This window comes from Diachasma alloeum, unplaced genomic scaffold (genome assembly GCF_001412515.2).
Source record: "Diachasma alloeum isolate Michigan unplaced genomic scaffold, Dall2.0 Dall_scaffold_00199, whole genome shotgun sequence".
Lineage (NCBI taxonomy): Eukaryota > Metazoa > Arthropoda > Insecta > Hymenoptera > Braconidae > Diachasma > Diachasma alloeum.
In genome coordinates, this window is record NW_021680364.1 from 490,623 (window position 1) to 499,260 (window position 8,638).

At 34.1% G+C, this 8,638-nt stretch overlaps 1 protein-coding gene across 1 annotated transcript in view; it reads right to left on the reverse strand.

Moving 5' to 3' along the window:
* LOC107035677 overlaps nt 1–8,638 on the reverse strand; it is a 23,764-nt gene that overhangs the window by 14,589 nt on the left and 537 nt on the right. The window lies entirely within an intron of this gene.

Sequence of the window (8,638 nt, forward strand, 5' to 3'; positions counted from 1 at the left end):
CCCCCCCCCCCCCATGATAATCAACGCGGCCTTCACCGTTTCCGGTCTTACGCGCACGTCCGATCTTCGATGCCTTGTATCCTCCCTCCCTCTAATCCTCTTTTTCTCTTTGTTGTTGTTATTTTCTCCTCACTGTATTTCACAAGTACACACGGCTAGACGACCGGTTTCTCAGTAATTTATTAACGAAATTCCTGGGAAATTACGGGGTTCGAGACGTCGGGCGGGTATAATTGCATTGGGGTTAATGATAGTTGTAAAAACTTTATTGAGTAAATACAGAAAGACAAAAATTAATCGAGAAGATTGGTGCTGTCGTTGTTCCAACATTTTGCAAGGATTTTATTCACCTAAACTTATAAATTCTCTGGTTTATTCTCTATTTTTATAAGTTTGGACTTTCGGAATTAAATTGAATAAATAAAATTATCTTCCATTTGAAATCTTTGTATACTAAATTGTAAATACCTGGCTAAAGGCCCTCGGGCGATGGCCAGTTGCAAGTTCTCGAACTTGCAACAAATTTCGTTAAAAATAAAATAAAATAAATAAAATTATCTTTTGAAAAATTTATAGGTTTCAACAGATAGTTTGAATAATGTGGATTATGTTTGTTGTCATTCAATTTTTTGAACCGAATTTAATTGAAATACTTGATAATTGGATATATTCAAATAATCTCAAAATAGTTTTGACATTTCCCCGCTGACTCCACACACAATATTCAAATTATTCTCCTCCGAAAGGTCAACGAAGATCGATGCTAACGACTGGACGACTAGAACTAGATGAAACGAGTCATGAAATCACTCCATCGAGCATCCACATAATTTTTTTGTTTCCGCGAACGATTACGTGTCGATGGGTGTGCACAACTATTCACGGCAGTGCGCTGTCACACAACTCCATCCAGACGCGACTAGTTCCTGTCAGTCAACCTCATCAATCAGAAAAATAGGAAAAATAGCAGAGGTACACTTTCAGAAAAAAATTACAATTACATGAAGGGTTTAGTAGCAATATTCAAGGAAGCGGATTTCGTATGGCAATGAGATTTTTAAAAAATACAAAATGAAGACCTTGATGTTCAATAGAATTTAAAGTAGCTCTACCCTTACGGTAAATTCGAAGATTATTAAAAACTGGAAAAAATTGCAGAAAACTCGATTAGATTCGGAATTCTAATTTTTTTCTCAGTTTAATTACTGTTTTGGTTTTTCCAAGAAGAAATGTTTAAAAATCAGGATTTAATCCAGTGTCTTACGTGAAAATCAACATTTCCATTGTAATCAAAGATTAAAATCTGAATTTTTTTTCATTAGATGTGAACAAATCAAAAAATTTTGACATCTCATAAAAAATACTCCACCGTTTTGCAAACAAGTTTTATTATTTATTGATAAGAGGGAAATGTTTGAAAAAATATCAATATTTCGCGAAATTTAATTTAGATAATACTGACTGGGTACGAATTTTTCCAATTTTTTCCACGCCATTTAGTTCAAAAATTTAAAAACTGAAAATATCCAAAAGTGCAGCATAGCCCGGCCGAAGGGCAGAGCTACTTTAAATCCACATCAAAAATAGGAATGCACCTATTCCCTAAATTGAAGAAAAAAAATAATAAAGAGTTTCCAGACCCGCAGGAGTAGGACTAAAATTTATATTAATAAAGAGAAGAATTACGACTCGATGCCATATGGGGATTTTGTACCGTGTAGAATAACGATAGCTACAGCAATTGAAGAAGGTGTATTCAGTGTTATATCCTGCTAGAGCCATGGCACACCCCGTTGAGGTTTAACCCGTGTGCTTGGTGCGCAAAATTCCTCTATACCGAGCGTTTCATTGCCCCATTACTCATTCTCAGTGCCTATACACCGTCACAAGAGGGCTGTGTTACTCACATTCTCCCTCCATCTTCTACCCATCCTTCACTCGTAAGTTTGGTACATGCGATACTGAGATAGTGCCGTTGGGTATTTTGTGCGGCACAACGTCTGGGGATATCGTTCTCATTCTCATCTTCGTCGGGTATTGTACATTTTACGGAGTGAGGGAAGGTAACCCGGGGGCCTGGATCAGATGACTGATCGCGTCTCAACGAAAATACGTTCATGGAGGAAATTGAAATTCAGACCTTCGTTGGGGTGATGTGTCTATTTGTTTAGGTGTCGGGCATATTTCAGAATTTTTTAAAGCGGAACATTCATCATATTTGAAAAATGACAGGTCATGCGGTTTTTTTAAATCCTCAAATCCTGGAATCCTAAAATCCTGAAATGATTAATTTCCCGCAAAAATATTGCAGAAAAGAATCGGAAGATTTGGAATTCAAAGTTTCATTAGAATTATAAGAAAAATTCAAGTTTACCAAAGCCCCTAAAATCCTAAAAGCCTGAAATCCTGAAATCCTAAAGTGATTACTTTCCAACAAAAATACTGTAGAAAATAATCGGAAGATTTGGAATAAAAAGTTTCATTAGAATTATAAGAAAAAATTCAAGTTTACCAAAGCCTCTTCAATCCTAACATCTCAATATCCTGAAATCCTAAAATCCTAAAATCCTAAAATCCTAAAGTGATTGATTTCCCACAAAAATGTTGCGGAAAATAATCGGAAGATTTGAAATAAATATTTTCATTAGAACTATAAAAAAAATTCAAGTTTACCAAAGCCCCGAAAATTCGAAAATCCTGGAATCCTAAAATCCTAAAGTGATTGATTTCCCACAAAAATGTTGCGGAAAATAATCGGAAGATTTGAAATAAATATTTTCATTAGAACTATAAAAAAAATTCAAGTTTACCAAAGCCCCGAAAATTCGAAAATCCTGGAATCCTAAAATCCTAAAGTGATTAATTTTCCACATAAATACTGTAGAACATAATCGGAAGATTTGGTATAAGAAGTTTCATTAGAATTATAAGAAAAAATTCAAATTTACCAAAGCCCCTTCAATCCCAAAACCTCAATATCCTGAAATCCTAAAATCCTAAAATCCTAAAATCCGAAAGTGATGGAATTCCCACAAAAATGTTGTGGAAAATAATCTGAAGATTTGAAATAAATATTTTCATTAGAACTATAAAAAAAATTCAAGTTTACCAAAGCCTCTAAAATCCCAAAATCCTAAAATGATGAATTTCCCACAAAAATATAACAGAAAATAATCGGAAGATTTGAAATAAAAAATTTCATCAGAATTATAAAAAAAAATCAAGATGTTTACCAAAGCCACACAATACTACGCGATGTATTATCGTAAGAATATCATTTTCCTTATCAATGCGTCCTCTATTTTCTTCCACCAACTAGCGAGCCATATATTCCTCAACCGTTATCGCCGGCTGCCATTCGCCTGCGAATTAGTTTTTTATTTCCACCTCTTTCTTCTCTGGACGTTGAGACAAACTGGCAAATTGACGGGGCTCGTGAACTGTATATTGCCCAGGCGTTCCAATCCTTTTAAAGTTGTGCTTCGATGTCCCCTTGGAATGGAAAAATGAGAGGGGTAGTAATACTGGAGACACTTCACTCGGTCTCTCGCACCGACTCGTTGCGCAAAGACGAAACCGCCTTTGGACTTTCACTGACTCCGGTTATACTCTTTGGTTTTCAGTACGAGACTCTACTTTCGGTTTGGCTTGAGTTATGCATGTACACACGTTAAAAATGTATTCGTGCTAACACGTAATTGTGGCCGCTGTGCGTGCCGAGGACGCCTCAAGTGTTGTTTGTACAGCGATACAGGTGACTCTGTATTTGTGTGTGGCTTTGAGGTGCATCGATTGTGTTTTCACTCTTCCTGGATTGCACTTTCTTCCTTGAATGTTTAGGTCTGTTGACCTTTAAGGAGTTGCGATTTTTTTTCTCTTGAAATCCATCGTGAACAGATTTTGCTCAGGGCCAATTTTAGAGTGGGTTACCGGATGTTACGCAAGGATTTATGTGGGTCCCCTTTTGACAACAATTATATATTACACGTGAATAATATTTTATCGATGAGAATAGATCCACTTCCCCCATTAATTACGTCCATTAGTTATATCTGTTTATAAATAATTTATGCGCAATGAATTTTCCACCCTGAAATCATTTTCAAAATATTAAAAATTGATTCATTTTCTAGATGCAGCCACAATTGATTTAATTTCATTAAAAAATCCATTTGCACGTTTTTTTTCTGCAAATAACGTTCGTCAGAGAATCTGCTCTGTCCCCTCGCACTCGATCTGAAAAACCGTTCTCACATTCTAGAAATTCCATATCGAATGACGGATATTCGCGTAATAACCCTATCTAAAAAAACTGGAAATAAAATCCAAGAAATATGTATCGAATCGCAGTTGTCGTCCACTTGAAATTGGATCATAGAATGTCGCTCTATTTCTGCGCAACACCCGACGTAATTTGTTCATATCGAAAAAGGTCAATGTCTCGAGGTCCCCAGCAGCTGCCTCGTCTCCTCCAGTCCTTATTTGTCTCCCTAGGTGGTGGATTCCAGTGGATCACATCAGCATTCATAACTGAAGGCTTCAGTACGATCGAACCCTAATCATCACCGGAATATCAATAGATCCAGAAAGGTCCCTTCACAGTTTCAAATAAATGGCCACGAATATCTCCGGTGAAATCCACCCGTCCTTTCTAGTGAATCACCACGCAACGTTCACTGACGTCATCCACCTGAAAATACCCACGAAAGTACCAATATGGCGGAGTGGATAATAAAATCTCATACCTCCGGTGAAAAAATCGACAGGACATTATCCTTCAGGACCGGTTCCTCGGCGTCGGCGTCAGCAAAACCCAGAGAGACATTTTGTACGAGGAGAAAAAAAGTTTATAGTTTCCAGTTAAAATTTCTGAATTGCGGACGGCCGCCTTGATTCAATTTAACGAACGAAAAATCTTGGAAATGTGTAAAATTCCACTTTTTCGAGAAGATTTTTTCCGTTTGCTTCAGTGGAACAGAATTATTGTAGTTGAATTAATCTGTTCTGAGGGAAATTGTTCAGTTGAACTAGATAAACTGTGTTTGGATCAAATGAAGTGATTTGATCGATTTTTTTATTCACATCAAATTAACAATTTAAAAAATATAAATAAATGAGTTCATCAATCAGAAAAAAGTTTATAGTTTCCAGTTAAAATTTCTGAATTGCGAACGGCCGCCTTGATTCAATTTAACGAACGAAACATCTTGGAAATGTGTAAAATTCCACTTTTTCGAGAAGATTTTTTCCGTTCGCTTCAGTGGAACAGAATTATTGTAGTGGAATTAATCTGTTCTGAGGGAAATTGTTCAGTTGAACTAGATAAACTGTGTTTGGATCAAATGAAGTGATTTGATCGATTTTTTTATTCACATCAAATTAACAATTTAAAAAATATAAATAAATGAGTTCATCAATCAGAAAAAAGTTTATAGTTTCCAGTTAAAATTTCTGAATTGCGAACGGCTGCCTTGATTCAATTTAACGAACGAAACATCTTGGAAATGTGTAAAATTCCACTTTTTCGAGAAGATTTTTTCCGTTCGCTTCAGTGGAACAGAATTATTGTAGTTGAATTAATCTGTTCTGAAGGCAATTGTTCAGTTGAACTAGATAAACTGTGTTTGGATCAAATGAAGTGATTTGATCGATTTTTTTATTCACGTCAAATAAACAATTAAAAAAAATATAAACAAATGCTTCATTGATTTAAATGTGGGCTTTATTAATTAGAAATGAAATAAATAAATGCGTTTATCAATCTCCGGCAAAAATATTGTTGAAATGAATAGAAAACTTTCAGTTTTATTCAACTCAAATGCATCATTTCCTCAGACTGATTCACGTCCCTGAAATTCATAATCCTGTCTCAATGTAATTTATATCCTTTGTTATTAAAAATACATCATCTGATGCCTTGACTCCACGAGTGCTCAATCAATCTTGAAATTTATCTCTTTGAAACGTCTTCAGTTAAAAATATTTCTAATAAAAAAACTTCAATTTAAAGTCAAGCAAAAAATTATGAGATTTTAAACCTGAAGAATTTACACGAAATTTATATTTATTTTTTTATCGATGAATCAATTAATTTATAAAATATTTAATGTTAATTTAAAAACAATTTGGAAACAATTCTCACGCAAAATGAATAGCTTTTATACCTCAATTTAGCAAATTTTCTTCTAAAATTGAGTAAACAGTGCATGTTGGAACCATGAATTCTTCAAAATCAGCAACTTTTTTTCCCCGTCTACCGAGAAAAACCTCCTTCGTCGCGTGATCCACACCATCAAAATGCACTAATTATTTAAAAACCCCTCCCCATCCCCAACATCTCAAATACGTAATCATCTCGCGTGATCCAGAGTATCAATTACATATTTTTCCCACGTGATGGTATTTTCGTGAGAAATGATTTAGGATAATTTTTGCTCAGAAATGATGACAGCTCATCCCATGGAGACTTCAATGCCCATTGCAGGGCGGCTATCTGCATTAAAAAGAAACTCCCCTTTGTTCATTTAAATATCTCACTGAATATCATCAGTCACACACGAACACGCGTCCCCGTTCTCTGGAATGCTGTCCTCGTATTTATGTAAGATGACGCAATTACATTGCGTGGATTATGCAGTCAATGATGAGCCGTAAATTTTTCAATGTCTCTGAGTTATTAATTAAAACATTGATTGTGCCGACGGTGGAGGGGGTTAATTGTCAATCAGCAGTAGATCATTTGTTACTGTCCTTGGAGGTGTTGGTGTCCTTGCGGTATTTACTAGGATTTTGAAACATTTTCGACACTTTCGATTATTCTAGGTCACTCCCACACATTTTCGCCAAACCCACACGTTTAGTATGATCGATTTGAATTTTGTGATGGTGGCTTGCTGTCAACAAAAGGAAATTGCTGTGTTTGATATGGACTTGCAAAGTGAAACTTTTCGAGAAAAGCATAATGTTTTTTAAGATTTTTCAATGATAATATTTTTGCAATTTTTATTGAAACTTATTGTTTGAATTCTGAAAGAGTACATTCAAAATATTTGAATCTGAGAAAATAATGATTTTAATTTATATTTATTCTGTTATTGACGGATCAATTAATTTATTAAATATTTAATATGAATGGATTCTTTATTCCTTTTACGGACTTTTGGGCTCCAGTTCCCTTTACAAAATTTACAATCTTTTTTTTTACATCGACAGTTTTCTCGAAATATTTAATATGAAAGTCCGATTTTTTTAATTTGAAAATTATGAACATTCTGGCTATTGTTTTGAATTGGTTGATGGTGGCTGGTTATCAACAAAAGGGAATCGTTATGTTTTATATGAAGTTGCAAAAAAAATTCTGCAATGCGAAATTTTTAGAGATAATTTTTTTATATTTTTCAATGATAATGATAATATTTTTGCAATTATTGTTTCATTTTATATTATAAATTTCACGTGAAATTCCGATTTTCAGTTTTGAAAATTATGAAAATTCCGGCCATTATTCTGGGAAATCCCTGATGAATTAAAAATTTAATTGATTTGTTTATTTTTAATTTAATTTAATGCTGAAAATTTGTGTGACCAATCCCACATGTTCAATTAGTCGATGGTGGCTGGCTATCAACAAAAGATAATTGTTGTTTTCGATATGGACTTGCAAAGAAAGTTCTGAAAAGTGAAACTTTTCGAGATAATCGGGATGCGTCAGGCGCGCCGCCAACCGTGAAGGAGAGAATTTCTCCCCAACTTCCTTTTTTATCGTCTGTTTACATTTTTATGTCAATTTAATTGATGAATTAATGAATAGGGGTTTTAGGGATTGACTTTCACTCGTTGAATAGAATGGGATGGAACGGAACAATTGCTGGAGGTGAATTACGAATCCCATACTGCGCCTCTTCCGGTTATTCAGATACCACAACTGAATCGTCATTTTCGTATTTGGAAATTTGAAAAGAATGAATGTTTAGAGTTGTGTAATTACATAGCCTGGAGAATTTCCCCCGAAATTCAAGAATAGACCATTAATTTTGTTAGAAACCTCGCGTTTTAAAAATCGTTGTTTTGCAATCATTCTATTATTTATTTAAATGAATATTAAAAAAATTGAGACTGAGAAAAATTTCTATAATTATTACCAGATTGCAATCTACTTTGTTAAATAATTTATAAATAGTCAATTTTCAAAGATAATTTTATTTTTACGGTAACAAATTTTTGAACATTTTTAAAATTCCACAAGAAATTAATTTTATGCGAGAAAAATAAGACTGATGAGTTGAAAAAATTATTATTCTTCCTTTACGAGAAGAGAAGATGAAAAAGTCAAGTCCAAAATCCACTCAGAGAAATAATTTATTTGAATTAAATAAATGAATGTTTTTCTAATAATTTTTGTTCAATTTTTAATTACAAGAGTGAATGAGTGAATTTATTAACATGTACCCTTCATTTATATTGAATAAACTATACATTTCATTTGACTAAAACATTTTCATTGAAATAAAAACACAAGTCTATTCCCCTCCAGCTGAAATCCTCTCAAAATAGATAAAAAAATTCTCAAATAGAACTTCCGTTCGATTCAAATACGTCATTTCTCCAGACGTCCAATACATCACCCCCCCCCCCCCCC